Consider the following 16,426-nt stretch of genomic DNA (forward strand, 5'->3'; position numbering starts at 1 on the left):
TTTGTAGGGGGGAAGGAGACAGCGGGGTTTGCACACTTGTTCCACTCCCTCCTGTCAGGTCTGAGGAGGATTTTAGAATCTGACTAAAATGTTGGAAAAGACCTCCAAGATCATCAAGTGTCGCTGTCTGATTAAGAACAGCGAATAATGCAGCAAAACACACACACACAACTTCTTCAAAGCAGTGAAAAGAAGCAATTTATTGAAAAGCCATCGCACTTATATAAGATAGATCGTGCAAAACAAAATAGAAAAGACTCATTGGTCTAAGAAGGCAACACTTCTTTGAAAACATGCTTCTTGCAAAACTCACATGGCTTTGTGGTTAACACTAGGTGTTTAATTTGTGTCTTTCATTCTTTTTTCTCTTGTTTGCCTCTGAGAAAAGTCTCCAGCCTGGGAAAGATCTGAGCTGCATCTGAGAAAGTCAACAACCTGGGAAAAATCCCAGTTGGATTTTTCCACGAGCTTTCAGCAGTGTCCACAATCAACCCAACCTTAACCTGGTTGCTACCCTGAGAACAAAACCATAGGATGAAGTGCATTTGGTGTTGCAAAGCTGGGAAAACTAACTGATACCACCCAAGTGTGAAGCCTGGAAGTAAGAAATGTTTTTGAAGCACAAGGAAACAGCTCCCTCACCTAATTTTCATCACAAGAAAAGAACCCACATGAAAAATATTGGTTCTAGCATTTGGAAGTGGCTTGATAGACCATCTAAACCCCTTCAGCACTCTGGGAAGGAGCTTCTCTCACAGACATAGGAGCTCAAAAAATTTTTGGACCAGACTCATTGTGGGATTCTTGAAGTTGTCCAGGAATTTGAATTTGGTCTCTTCAAGCTTGGGATATTCTGTGATTCTATGATTTGACCCTATTTCATCACAGATGAAGCAATGAGACACTGCCTTCACATGTGTCAGGTCTGTGACCCACAGATATGAAAGACCACAGTTTGTCACTGGTCAAAATGACAGCTTTGAGACTTTGGGAAATGTTGGAGTATAAGGAGGTGTCTCATGCATGGACAGGCACAGCTCTACCATTGCCTCTGACTGAGGACTCGTGGCATTTAAGAAAACACCCCTAACAGGGTCCTTTCTAATGCAGAATCCCAGAATGGTTTGGGTTGGAAGGGACCTTAATGATCATCTTGTTCCACCCCCTTCCATGGGCAGGGACACCTTCCACTATCCCAGGTTGCTCCAAGCCCTGGCCAACCCAGCCTTGGACACTTCCAGGGATTGTCAATCTAATATTGTGTTTCCTTCTCATCCTGAGCAGTGGCTGTAACCTAATTTGGGATGGGAACCATTTCACCTAAAGCTGACCCTAAAGCTGAGCCAGTCAATCGTTGGAAATGTCTGTGACTGTTCATCTGTCCCAGCAGGGCAGTGGGATGAACCTTCTGGAGGCTCTGGGCACAAGCTGGGGTTTGGCCAAAACGATTAGATCATCCCCTGCCACTCGGGCGAGACTGCACAGCCGGGAGAGCAGGAGGGGAGGACGTGAGCCAGGACAGCCTCTGGATCTTGGAATTACACCCAGGGATGGGAGAGAGGCAGAGGCAGCTCTGCCAGCCCTGCCCTTTACCCAGCATCTTGTCCTTCCTGCAGCTGGCTGGCACAGGAGGCGAAAAATCCCGAAAGAGGACTGCAAGGACACCAAAAAAAAAAAAAAAAAAAAAAAAAAAAAGACACAGGAAAGCCACCAGATGGGGCTCAACACTCGAGAAAATGCTACAGCAGTCACATACGACACTGGTGACACTGGTGTGACACCCACAGCAGACCCTGAGTGCGAGGGAAAGGGCCAAGGAGCCCCTGCCCTCCCAACATGCCAAAATCCATCACAAATCCAATTCCATTCCATTTCCATGGAGCACCCCAACCCCAGGGGCTGCAGCACAGCACAGGCATCCTGCCTTCCCTTCGCCCAGGAATGGAATGAATGCAGTTTAGCTGGAAAGGCAAAGTCAGGGAGAGTGCTGTGGCTCAAGGAGAAAGCCACAATGCAATGGTTTTTATAATGTCAGTGACACAGGGCCTGCAGAAGGCAAGTGGTGCTGCCCATGAGGTGCTGCCAGGGCACCATCACCTCTGCAAAATTTCACCAAATCTGTCCTGTGCTCCTGGATGGTCTCCCCCCTCCCCAGAAGCTCCAATTCCTGCTGGTACACAAAACCTAAACTCCTCTTTGGAAGGTTAAAACACTCATTTCTCATCACCTCAGCCACACACAAGAATTTATTGGTTTTCACCCTGCAGCAGTCTTTTACCTGTTTGCACATAGTTGCCATGTAAACCTTTCATTTCTTCAGATTAAAAAAAAAATCACACTTCCATAGAACCATAGAATTATTAAGGTTTGAAAATACCTCTGAGATCATCCAGTTCAACCATTCCCCCAGCACTGCCAAGGCCCCATGTCCCCAAGTGCCACATCCACATGGCCTTAAAGTCCCTCCACAGATGAGGACTCCACCACCTCCCTGACCAGCTGCTTCCAATGCCTGATAATTCTTTCCCTGAAGGAATTCTTCCTTATGTCCAGCCTGAACCTTCCCTTTTGCAACTCAACGCTCCTTTTCTCCAGAAAAAAATTCTTTCTCACAGTTCACATTTCCTACACCTCTACTCTTCCACACTGCTGTTCCTAACAGCTGTCTCCAGTTCTGGGTTATTTTTTAGACCATCTTTATTTTTCCCAGCCCTCCAGGTTGGCTGAACCAAACTGCAGCAATGACATTGGGCAACTCAAAAAGATTAAGAAGGAATTATCAGGAGGGATATAATGTCCTTCAGTGATTTCTCCTGGATCTCTGAGCTTAGGGTGAATCTCTAGGGATTCACCACCATCCACAGTTTAAGCATAAATTTTTCTTACTGGCCACAGAAATAGGACATAATTCCTTCACAGCACAAATCCCAGCCCTGCCCACCCTGACCCCAAAGGACAAACCTGTCCCTGTCCCATGGGACTGTGACCTCAGGAATCTCTTGGGCAGCAAGAGCAAAGCAGCTCCAAGGACCATTTGCAGCTGAAAGTAAATTAACTTCCTTTTTTTTTTTTTTCCTCAGTCCAGGAAAAAAATATTGTGCTGTGTCTTCAGCATCCTTCAGAGCCAAATCTGGCAAAGAGAGGAAAGGAATGACTAAGATCCCATTCCTTCTTGATGCCAGTGGATTGTGACAATAACTGGGGAAAGCAATATTTGCACCTTGTGGGCTTAATAATTGCCTACTTAATTAATCAACATCAAATTTCACCCAGCTCCAACACTGATAATTCTCAACCCTATTTCCAAACTCCAATGTACAAAACTGGTGCAAACAGTTTTATTCCAGTTCATATTTTTTTATTTTTTATTTACTTCTTTGAGGGTCTTTCCAACATTTCCTAACATTGTTTAAATGTAGACAACTTAAGCAGAATGAAAAAAAAAAAAAAAAAAAGAAATCAATGTCATTTCACCTGAAATTCGTTGTTCTCGGTCAAGCTGGTGGCAAACAGGCTTCTATAATTAGACTTTTTAAATCCATATTCAGGCCTGATCTTCAATCTTTAGCAACATGATGCTTCCTCTTATGTCAGTGAAAACCATTCATTGCTCTGTGCTGTTGAAAATCAGGCTAATTTATTTATTTAAGAGGTTAATTTTGGATACAGGAGCCCAAATTTGGGCTTTTTTTTTTTTTTTTTTTTTTGAATGCTGGCTATTTTTATATACGAGTGTGTGTATTTGTGTGTAATTTTAGTTCTGAGTCTCATCACAGCTTCAAGAGACAGAACTAATTTGGGGTTGGGAGGGGGATTGGGGTGATTTTTTTAATTTTTTACATTTTTTTTCAGTTCACAAAGGATTGGCTGTCCCCTCCCTCCTGGAAGGGCTCCCAGAATTCCTGTTGGTATAATTACCCTCATGCTTATTTACTACATATGTCACAGCAGCACACGAACTGCTGGGGTCAAAGTCACTGCTGTCCCTGCTCCAAAATGCCTTTTTAAGGAGCCAAATCCACCAAATGTGGCCAAATAACCTTTGGAAAAAGCTGCAGGACTCCACCAGGAGGGAGAAGAGCTGGAAAAACACAACCCACCCTGTGAGATCTGTGGAAAAAGCTGCTCCATGTGCATGGCAGGAGATGGATTCTGGAGGCTGAGGCTCTGCTTCTGTGTCATCAAATGAAGCAGTCCTTGGCTCAGCTCCACGTGGGTACATCCATCTAGTTGGCCAAAATTTCCAGGGGTTGGTTGTGTTGAGAATTTTACAGGGTCTTGGCAGGGTTGGATTTAGAGGTGGCTCCCAGGAAATGTAGGAGGATGCCTCTGGTTGAGGGGAAGAGGATGTGGGTGTGTGGAAGGGTGCTGGGAACCCAGAAAGGCATATCAGGACACACTCTGGGCTGTGCCTGGGGGAAAAAAGGGTCCTGGTGACCTGTCCCACACAGCCATGAGCTGAACAAAGGCAGCTGATCACTTTTCCTGAGGCCAAGACACAAGAAATGAATTCTCTTATCCTCCAAAACCAGGAAACTTTCTCCACATTCAGCACTGGGAATGATTCCTGGCTGTTGTAGGTTATTGAAACCTGCACAGGTTGTGGTGACTTAGGAGAGTCTGAATATATCTGGACAATTCTAATGATTATATTCAGATTTTGGCATGGAATCACAGAATATCCTGAGTTGGCAGGGATCACTGAGTCCAACCCTTGGTCCTGTTCAGGGTGTGGTGAAGCTGCAGTGCCCATGAACAAGGCTTGAAATTACCTGTTTATTAGTACAGGTATATGAAAAATGGATTTTGCTCGTGCCCAGCCTTCTGTTGGGGTGGAATGCTGCAGAGACAGCTCTGATGCTGTGGTAGCCAAAACACTGGGGTGTTACCAACACCTTCCCAGCTCCAAATGCAAAGCACAGCAGTGTGGGGGCTGCTGTGGGGAAAACAAACTCCATCTCAGCCAGACCCAACCACAGAATCTCTGAGGCTGGAAAATATCTCTAAGATCAAGTTCAACCAGCAACTCAGCCACTTCAACACTGAACCCTGTCCACAAATGCCATATGGACACTTCTGGGACACTTCCAGGGGTGGTGATGGTGATGCCACAGTGTGGCACAGCCTGTCCCTGTTCCCTGGAGCAGATCCTGTCCCCCCTGGCTGTCCCCTCCTGTCAGGGAGTTGTGCAGAGCCACAAGGTTCCCCCTGAGCTTCCTTTTCTCCAGGCTGAGCCCCTTTCCAGCTCCCTCAGCCTCTCCTGGGGCTCCAGCCCCTTCCCAGCTCTGTTTCAATCCTTTGGAAATGCTCCAGCAGCTCCTGTTGGCTTCTCCAAGCCATCCCTAAAGAAGCTGGAGACTAGGGGCAAGACTCACCTGGCAGTGTTTCAGATGATATCAAAGATATCCAGGGACTGCTAGAGGTGGGATGCAGGGCACAAAGACATCCTCTGCCCTTTTAGACCCACACCTGAGAGTGCACTGAGCTGCCCAGAGCATCTTGAACAGTTTGGACAAGGGAATGGAGCTCCTGGGTCCAATCCAGAAGGGGAATCTCTACAGCAACAGGCCATGGACAACTGCATTTTCTCCTCTTTCTCACTCTACTAGTTGTTTTATCCTCATGTGCAGTGCCAGCACAGTTGCTGGATATTCCAGCCAAGAACCCCTTGGATATTCCAGCCATTAATGTCCTGTGGCACTGCAGGTGTGTGGTTGTGACCTTGGTGATGTGACAGCAGCACCCATGACATGGATGGGCACCATCCCATGGCACCAACCTTCTCCCTGGAGAAGGGTGGGAATGGGGGATGTCACTCAGCTGAGAGCTCACCCTCCTGCACCTCATCCTCTGCAAGGGCCCCCAAGCACTGGAGGGTGTTCCCAAACCCAAATCCTTTTAATTTTTTTAAATTGTAATGAATTATTTTCATTCTAACTGACAGGAGGCACAGCACTGGGGCAACAGGGGAGCAGGAAAGTGAAATGCTGCCTATTAAAAAATCAAACTCAAACCCTTGAGGGGTGTGCAGGATTTATTTTCACCACTGCTGGTTGTGTTGGATCAAAACCATGCTGAGCTGGGAAAGATCACTTTCCACCTCAAAATCAAGAAAGGGATGCTTGTTTCTGCACAAACTCTAATCCAGCCTCCTCACAGGTCATCCTGACCACACACACCTAAATAATCACTTTGATGACCTTCATCAGGGCCCTGATGTTCAGAGCTGGGGTTCTTGGTGCTTTCTGACAACTTTGGGGGATTTCCTTGTATGGTTTATACCTAAAAAATGAATTAAACACAACAAAATGTGTTCATCAAGGGGTTTAGTCTTTCTGCCTTGCAGTTTCTGATCTAAATCTTACCTACTTGTTTCTATCAGCTCCTATTAAAGAATTAATAATTTGTATTGAAAACTCACTTTTTGCCAAATTTGCAACTGAAATTTGTATTGGAAGGAATGATTGTCTCAGACATCTGCTGCTCAGGAGAAGCTGTTGCAATTTCATATTCTAAACCATTCTAATCTCAAAAGATGCAGCTGGATTATAAAATTTGTGTTGGGAAGGATCATATAGTAGAATCACAGAGGAATTTAGGTTGGAAGGAGATTTTGGAGGTCTGTGGATTGAGGCTCCCATCCCAGTGGGGATAACTTTGAAGTTAGAGAAGGTTGATCATGGTCTGGTGCAGGTTAGTTTGGAAAATCTCCAAGGATGGAGATTCCACAGCCCCTCTGGACAACCAGTTCCAGCATTTAACCCCAGTCCCTGCAGAAACATGGAATCATTCAGCTTGGAAAAGAGTTCTTGAACTCTTGAGTTCAACCATCAACCACGTCCTCCAGTGCCACATCCACACACATTTTGAACATTCCCAGGATGGTGAAATGATTTTCAGCCCAAAATCACTTCCACTCTTTGAAGAAAGTTTACAAATCAGCTCCTTCTTGGGAAGAGTGAATTCCATCCAATAGTTGGTGAGAGGTAATAAAATCATGACCCTGTAGTATTTTTAGGATCTGGTTCCAACAGTTTTGGTACTTGCAGGCTGATTTAACTCATGGCTGATAATCTAGGGGTTCTGATATACAAAAGGTTGATTATTCCTGAGCAATGTCCCCAAGCTCCTCTGAAATTATTGCTTTGGTGGCACTGCCAGGGGAAGGGGACATAAACCTACACCCCCTCCTCTGGGGCAGCGCTCCTGGTCTTGGTTCAAATCCTTTTTTACTGGTGGTTCAAGTGGATATTTGGGACTGTGAGAGCACAGGAGGGCTGCAGGTGTGATTTCATCCTGCTGACAGACACTGGGGTCACAACCTCCAGCAGCTGCACAGGCCAGGAAAGTGGGGCAAGGGCATCACTGCAGATAAAACTCCAGAGGCCAAAGGTGCAGGAGCTGCTCCTGCTGCTCCATATGAGGGATGTTTCTGGGATTTGTCCCTGGGACTGTTCTCCTTCCCCAGCTGCAGAGTAATTTTCTCTGATTCACAGGCCAAAAGATCACAACCATAAGAGGAGAAACAAATCATAAGGAAGTGCTAGCCCTAAACAGCCACACTTTTTGGCACTCATTTGTCAATTCTCCCCCAGTCTGGCTGTTGCGGAACTATCCTTGCTTAGCTAGAGCCTGTCCAGTTTTCTTTATTTGCAAAAATAGCCATGAATATGTTATTGACATATTCACCACAACCCTGATTTTGGGAGCAGCCAGGCAGCCTCTCCTTGCTGCATACCCATGGCTGAGGGGTTGCCCTGGATATCCAGGTTGCAAAATCCCCATTTCCAGGTCTTTGCTCAGTAAATCAATACAGAATCAGAGAACAGCTTTGTAGCAGCAACTACCATTGTTTCAACTCCTAGAAATTACATTTGTGTTTCCATTTGTTAATTATTTTGCTCTAAAACAAGAATACAAACCCCAAGACCTCTCCAGCCCCACGGTATAAATGCTCTTTTTTTATTATTTCAATGCAGAATCATCTCCATGCTGCATGGAGGAGGCAGAGCAGCGGGGGCTGCTGGAGAGGGTATCCAAGTGATGGGTGCTGCAAAGACATGTCACAGCATCTACCACACGTGGGAGGGTCCTAGCACTGAGCCAAATGCTCTCTTTAATCACAGATTCCCCCTTAAGTAGCTGTGAATCCTCAAAGCCCGGTCCCTTCCCTGTTTTGCACATGCTTGTTTGCTTTAAGGATACTCCGACACTCAGTGCTATCGCCTCTGGCAAAGCCTTCTGCTTTAAATCAAAGCTGTTAAACTGCTTTACACAGCGACCAGGAAGTTGGACTCAGACTGAGTTTTTGCTTCAAGTGTGTTTGTGAAAATAAGGTTTAGTGTCAGGGCTCTCCTCGTGGAAATAAAGCTGGTCCCAGTCCAGGCAGTCCTGCAGGAACAGCAGAGGTGCTCTGACCTGGCTCCAAGCAAGGGAAATTTCAGGAACATTCCCTGAAATGCCAAAGAAAATCCCAAGCAAATTGGGATTTTGAGGACAAATTTTGAGGACTCTCAAAGTGTGAATGTTCACATGATTGTCAGAGGCACATGGGGACACCCTCAGCCTTTGAACAGGCTGGGTCACGTTACAGTGTTTAAACCCAGATGGTCTTGAGAAGTGATTTGGCATCATGTGGGCTCACCAGAGTCACGGGATATCCCAGGGGAGGAGAAGCTGGCATTGCTCTGGGGTACCAGTCAATGCCAGGGACATGTCCATCTCCTCACAGAGATCCCTTGGTGGAGGATGCAGAGCAGGAGAGGGCCAAGATGTGATTTTTGCTGTCAGTGAGTCCCCTGGACATGGAGACACTTGTTGTTTCTCCTCTGAGGGTTTCTTGCTTCCTGAGAGGTTTAACAGTTTGGAGTAGTGGGTTCAGAGATCTGAACAGACACTGCAGATTGCCTGTGATCTGAACCCTCAAAAGCCAAGGTGGACCCCAGGATCACAGTAACAAAACTGGGAGTTTGCTCCCTCACTCAGAGGGGGACATTTCCATTCCCACACTCTGGCTGTGGAATATGAGGGGGTCACCTCTGTGGCTGGAAGATCAGGGAACCGATCCAGATTCTAGGAGAGCACTCCCTGAATTTACACTATTTACTCTGTCCCCAGCCATCAGGGGACCTGAAATCACTAGACAAGACTTTTCCATGCAGAAAAGCCTCTCCTAATCCCCATGAACTGAGGAGGTGGCTCCATGATTTTTGAACAGCATGCCACAGACAAACAGAGCCAGGAAGGGTTTAGAGGGAAAGGATTCTGCTTAGGAAAAGGGGAGCTGATGCAGCTGCAAAGAAACTGGGAGATCAGGCAATTGATACAGATTCTAGGAGAGCATTCCTTGAATTTACACCATTTACTCTGTCCCCAGGCATCGAGGTGACCAATGCTTCAGCAGGACATGACGCTCCATGGACTCTCCATGATTTTTGAACAGCATGCCACAAACAAACAGAGCCTGGGAGGGTTTAGAGGGAAAGGAATTTGCTTAGGAAAAGGGGAGCTGGTTCTCGAGGAGCTGGTGCAGCTACAAGGAAACTGGGAGATCAGGGAATTGACACAAATTCTAGGAGAGCATTCCCTGAATTTACATCGTTTATTTTGCCTCAGCCATTGGGGTGATTGATGCTTCAGCAGGACCTGAAATCACCAGACAAGACTTTCCCATGCAGCAAAGCCTGTCCTAACCCCCATGAAGAGTGGCTTTGTAGAACTGAGGAGCAGCAGACCCTCTCCTAACCCCCCCGAGCTGAGGAGGTGGCTCCATGATTTTTGAACAGCATACCACAGACAAACAGAGCCTGGAAGGGTTTAGAGGGAAGAGATTCTGCTTAGGAAAAGGGGAGCTGATGCAGATGCAAAGAAAGTGGAAGATCTGTGAATTGATACAGATTCTAGGAGAGCATTCCTTGAATTTACACCATTTACTCTGTCCCCAGGCATTGGAGTGACTGATGCTTCAGCAGGACCTGACGCTCTATGGACTCTCCATGATTTTTGAACAGCATACCACAGAAAAACAGAGCCTGGGAGGGTTTAGAGGGAAAGGATTCTGCTTAGGAAAAGGGGAGCTGGTTCTCGAGGAGCTGGTGCAGCTGCTGCAGAGCTGCCAGGGTCAGAGCCGTGGCTCGCTGCCAGCTTGCTGCGCGCCCTGCCCGCCGCTCGCATCCCAGAGCAGAGCACCTGGAGAGCAGAAAAACCCTGGGGATGCTGTAGAGCATCTCCCAGGGGCTCCTGAGCCCAGCCCAGCCCGGGCAGGGACCGTCCCGGAGCGCATCCCCGGCGCCGCAGGGGTCGGAGCATCCCTGGAGCGGCGCTCCCGGCTCCGCACGGAGCTGCCGCTGCCGCTTTGGCTTCGCCATCCCTTTGAGGAGAAGGAGCTAAAAATTGGGTGAGCGCCTGTGAAATCCTGGAAGAACAGCCTGAGATCGTGGCTATTTTTAGTTGCACAGAAGCTGCGCATACATTAGTGAGGGCCTGCCTTCCTCTCCGGGCTCGCAGAAATCACACGGTGTCCTCCCAGCCTGCCAGGGAAGAGTTTAACCCTTCTTGTCCCGCCACGGCCAGCCCAGACTGCTGCACCTCGGCGTGGGTCGGGATGGGGATCAGAGCTAAGGGGAGAAAGGGCAGAATGGGCATTTTGGCTCTTGTAAAGCAAAGGAAGAGTGTCTTTGACCCATGGACCAGTATGTGTGGTGGGAAGAGTGGGGACTGGAGGAAAATTGCAGCACAGAAATGGCATCTGGCTGCCAGCACCACCAGCTCTGTCTGAGGAACTGCTGAGAGGAGCAGTTCAGAGCTTGCTGAACATGAGAGTTGATTCCTCAGCTCTGGTGACCTCTCATGATATCCAGGACAGACGTGTTGCCTTCAGGTCACCCCCAACAGCATTACAGACACACAGAATGGTTTGAGTTGGAAGGGAATTTAAGCCTCATCTTGCTCCACCCTCTGCCACTGGCAGAGACACCTTCTACTACCCCAGATTGCTCCAAACCCCATCCAGCCTGGCCTTGGACATTTCCAGGGATGGAGAAATTAAGCACCATGAGCTGCTTAATCCCAAATCTGCAATCTTTTAGCCATGCAACCTCCTGGGAATCAAAACCTCATCACCACATGGGCCCCTCAGATCCTTGGTGTGGCATCTCCTTCCTCCCACTGCTCCAGACACATCACACAGGAAAACCATGGCTGGGACACATGGAGGGAATGAGGCTGGGGTGAGCTCACCAGCCCGCTGGAGCACGTGATGCCTTTCAGCACACAATTAACAAAAAATAATTGCAACACTTATTCCCACACTTTTTTCTCGGAGGGATGAGGAGCAAAGCCTGAACCCTGCACTTCACACCCACAGCTCCTGTCAGCTCCGCTGCCCGTGCACTTTCACATTTTCCAGCTCTTTAATATTTATTGCCTCTGCTGCTTTGTATTACTCATCAGCTATTCCTGGCCAGAGGAAATGTACTGGTTGGTTCTGGAGCGTGCACGTTCCCTGTTCTTTGAGGGACCATGGGTACAACAGCACCCATCAAACACTCACTCACTGCTGGGTCAGTGCAGCCTCCTGGGGCTTTGGAGGGAGCTGACTCACACAAGCCACACCATGCCCTCACAGTGACTTTCCAAAGGCCACCAGGATGAGGAGACACAGCCTTTTGGAAGGTACAGGAACCCCTCCATGGATGTATCCTGATGGGCCCTGCAGAAACATCCCTCAGGAAGTTGCCTGAGCATCCTTCCCTACTTAAATCCCCATTGTTTTCCAAGTCTTCTCCCAGCCCTGTGATTGACCATGGGCTTGCCAGCCCCTCTCCCTGCTTGCAGGATTTCTCCCAGCTGCTGAGGGCTCTAAGTAAGGATATCTATAATAAAACTCAGCAAGTAGAGCTGTGCAGGAGCCTGTGGGTGGCAGCACTTGCAGTTGTTCCATTTAACAGGCAACTCTGAGTTAAGACTGGCTCTAATCAATATTGCAAAGAGAACCACCTTCTCCTGGTCATGTCCAGGAGAAGAACCAGCCCAGGCATGGCATTTCCCAGTATCACAGAATTTTTATCTTTTTGCTTTTCTCCTACTAATTTAAAAAGAGCTTTCTGCTTCAAGCTTAGTAAAAGTGAAGCCACCTGACCACATCCTTGCTCCACCACCCTCTGGGTGCAGCTGAGCCTTCTCGTGCCAGCAGCCAGTTTATCCAAGTGACACAAATGAGGTCACAGGAGCTTTCTACCAGCCAGCAGCATCTGGGAGGTGAGGTGTGGAATCCTGCAGCTCAGCCTGAGGGGGGGATGTTCATGCACAGTTAGGTGCAGAAATGGTGGCAGAGAGGTTAAGTGACTTCCCCAGGGCAAGTGGTGGTGGGTGGGGTTTAATTAATGGGATGGAATGGAATGGAATGGAATGGAATGGAATGGAATGGAATGGAATGGAATGGAATGGAATGGAATGGAATGGAATGGAGTGGAATGGAATGGAATGGAATGGAATGGAATGGAGTGGAGTGGAGTGGAGTGGAGTGGAGTGGAATGGAATGGAATGGAATAGAATGGAATGGAATAGAATAGAATAGAATAGAATAGAATAGAATAGAATAGAATAGAATAGAATAGAATAGAATAGAATAGAATAGAATAGAATAGAATAGAATAGAATAGAATAGAATAGAATAGAATAGAATAGAATAATTTCAGTTGTAAGGGACCTGCAATGATCATCAAGCCCATCTTCCAGTTGGGAAAGTCCTTTTCTCCCTCTCCCTGCTGGATGGGCTCCTTTGGGAAGTGCTTAATCCAAAGGAGAGCAAGCCTTTCACTTTCACACACGTCCTTTCAAACTCCTGCTGCTCCAAATGCTTCCCCAGCCCATTTGGATGCCTCTCACACACCTGCTCCAGCCCAGGCAGCTGCCCTGCCCTGCATGGAGGATGTTTGCATTAACATTGACTGTTGTAGCTGCTTGGATGAGATCTATCCCAGCAGCACCAATAAATTGCTGAATGCATTGATCCAGACGTGACTCAGGAGCCACCACTGGATAATCTCCCTGGGCACCTCCCCTGGCTGAGCCTGGGCAGAGTTTCTGCTCCCCTCAGCAAAGCAGGGGAGGACTCTTCCATCTTGCATTTCTCCAGGGGCAGGCCTGCTCCAATGACACGTGGGGGCTATTGATTTCTGTCATGAATGGATGGATTTCCCCCCCTGCACTCACACCTCCCTCTCCCCTGGAATAATTCAGCACCTCTGTCATTTACTGCCCAAATGCCTCTGTGTGCAAACACACAACCTTTCCCTGCTGGGATTGTGTGCTGCCTCCAAAGCCCTGACCTTGGCTTCCACTGTTTTCCCCTGATCTCCTCTGATCTTGCCTCCAGGAGGGATGATTTAAACCAGTGCAGTGAGACAAAGATCCCAGGCAAGGAGAAGAGGGAAGTTTTCCTCTCCAGAAGGAAGGAGTGTGGCCAGAGTGGTTGGGAAAGCTCAGGCTGTGTGTTGGAGGTTAGAACTGGCTGGGATGGACCTGAGGGAGATTCCCACACTCCAGAGATCTGCTCTGAAACAGAAGCACAGCAGATGGTTTGGTTGTTGAGCAGATGAAGGAGTTGCAGTTGTGGGTTGAAGAAGAACTCTGGTGTCACTGGGGTCAGGAATTGCCCAGAGAAGTTGTGGACTCCCCATCCCTGGAAGTGTTCAGGACCAGAGTGGATGGAGCTTGGAGCAATCTGGGATAGCAGAAGGTGTCCCTGCCCATGGCAGGGGTTGGAACTGGATGATCCCTAAGGTCCCTTCACCCCAAACCACTCTGGGATTCAATGAGGGTCTCACCCCTAGCCCAAAACACCCATTCCCTGCTTCCTCCCTGGATAACCCCCTCCCTCCACCCACTTCTCCCCAGCCAGGTCCCTGTAGTTTATCTGAAGTGCCACAACCCATCTCCTGCTTTTGGGACCCTGTCACCCCACCGAGTGTCCTGTCCTGCACCCTGGGGACAGCTCTGCAGGGAGGGATGTGCCAGCTCCCTGTGCACATGTTCCAGAGTCTGGCACTGCTTCTCAGCCCTCCTGCCCCTACAGGTCCTGCCTGGCCCCCCACAGGACTCAGGACCTCAAACAACACAGGATGTGGCATCTGTCACCCCCTGTGTCTGCAGAGATTTGCAAAGACCTGCCAACAGACCTGGCTGGAAGGAGATCCTAGAGCTGTCCTGCCCATAAATCTGGGATTGCAGAGCATCCACAGGGAGCTGCAATTTGACATAACTTCTGCATTACAAACTCCCAGTCTGCCTCAGGTTGCCTTTGCCTCCACAGCCAGGACCATTTAAAAATTTGCAGTTTACTCAGCCCAGGACACAAATCATTCAAACCCTAATCTAAAACTTCAGGTATTTGAGCCCTAAAACTGCAAGTTTTGGAGCTCCTTTAGCAGGTAAGCCACAGCAGGCAGGCGCAGGAAGGCCTGGCCAGCACCAAGGACTGTCCTAGACCACCAAAAGATTCATCAATTCATCTTCCATCCCTCCAACACACCATCCACCATGTTGGCCCAGACCTCAACACCCAGCTAGGAACAGTGTCTGTGTGCTCTCTCCTGCCACTCAGGACAATGTCCAAATGGGTTCAGAACCCTTTTATTTCCTGGGTTCAGACTCTTTCCTGTAGGTTCAAACTTCTTCCTATGGGTTCAAACTTCTTCTTGTAGATTTAAACTCTTTCTTGGAGGTTAAAACCCTTTATTGTGAGTTTAGATCACTCCTCATGTGTTCAAATCCCATTTTTATTATTTCAAATCTCTTCCTGTGGGTTCAAACCCCTTCCTGTGTGTTCAAATCCTTTCTTGTGGGTTCAAATTTGTTTCCTGTAGATTCAAATCCTTTCTTGTAGATTAAAACCCCTTCTTGTGGCTCAAATCCCTTTTTGTTGTGGGTTCAAAACTCTTCTTGTAGGTTCAAATCCCTCCTTGTGTGTTCAAATCCCTTCTTGTGGCTTCAAACTCCTTCCTGTAGGTTCAAGTGTTTTCCTATAGGTTCAAATCCTTTCTTGTGGGTTCAACCCTTTTCTTGTGTGTTTAAATCCCTTCCTGTAGGTACAAATCCCTCCTTGTGTGTTCAAATCCCTTTTTATTGGTACAAATCCCTTCTTGTGGGTTCAAATTTCTTCTTGTGGATTCAAACCCCTCCTTGAGGGTTCAAATCCCTTCTTAGAATTTCCAATCCTTTCCTGTAGGTTCAAATCCTTTCTTGTAGATTAAGGCCCTTTCTTGTGGGCTGAAATTCCTTTTTGTAGGTTCAATCCACTTTTTGTAGGTTTGAATCCCTTCTTTTAGGTTCAAATCTCTCCTTGTGTGTTCAAATCCCTTTTTATTGGTACAAATCCCTTCCTGTGGGTTCAAATTCCTTCTTGTGGGTTCAAACGCTTTCCTGTTGGTTCAAATCCTTTCTTGTAGATTAAAACTCTTTCTTGTGGGTTCAAATCCCTTTTTGTGGGTTCAAACACCTTTTTATTGGTACAAATCCCTTCCTGTGGGATCAAATTCCTTCTTGTAGTTTCAAAATCCTTCCTCTAGGTTCAAATCCCTCCTCGTGTGTTCAAATTCATTTTTATTGGTACAAATCCTTTCCTGTGGGTTCAAATTCCTTCTTGTGGGTACAAATCCCTTCCCATAGGCTCAGATCCTTTCTTGTAAATTAAAAACTTTGTGAGTTCAAATCTTTCCTGTAGGTTCAAATTCCTTCTGTGGTCAAATCCTTGCTGTAGGTGCAAAACACTCCTTGTGTGTTCAAATCCCTTTTTATTGGTACAAACGACTTGGTATGGGTTCAAATCCCTTCCTGTGGGTACAAATCCCTTCCTGTAGGTTCTAATCCTTTCTTGTAGGTTAAAAACTTTGTGGGTTCAAATCTTTCCTGTAGGTTCAAAACCTTCTGCGTTCAAATCCTCGCTGTAGGTGCAAACCACTCCTTGTGTATTCAAATCCCTTTTTATTGGTACAAACGGCTTGGTGTGGGTTCAAATTCCTTCTTGTGGGTACAAATCCCTTCCTATGGGTTCAAATTTCTTTTTGTAGTGTCAAACCTCTTCCATAGGCTCAAATCCTTTCTTGTAGGTTAAAAACCTTGTGCGTTCAAATCCATTCCTGTAGATTGAAATCCTTCCTTGTATGTTCAAACCCATTTTTATTGGTACAAATCCCTTCCTATGGGTTCAAATTCCTTCTTGTAGTTTCAAACTCCATCCCATAGGCTCAAATCCTTTATTGTAGGTTCAAAACCTTGTGTGTTCAAATCCATTCCTGTAGATTCAAATCCTTCCTTGTGTGTTCAAACCCATTTTTATTGGTACAAATCCCTTCCTATGGGTTCAAATTCTTTCTTTTGTGTACAAATCCCTTCCTGTGGGTACAAACCCCTTCATGCTGGTTCA

This window comes from Erithacus rubecula (genome assembly GCF_903797595.1).
Source record: "Erithacus rubecula genome assembly, chromosome: 2".
In the NCBI taxonomy this organism is placed as follows: Eukaryota; Metazoa; Chordata; class Aves; order Passeriformes; family Muscicapidae; genus Erithacus; species Erithacus rubecula.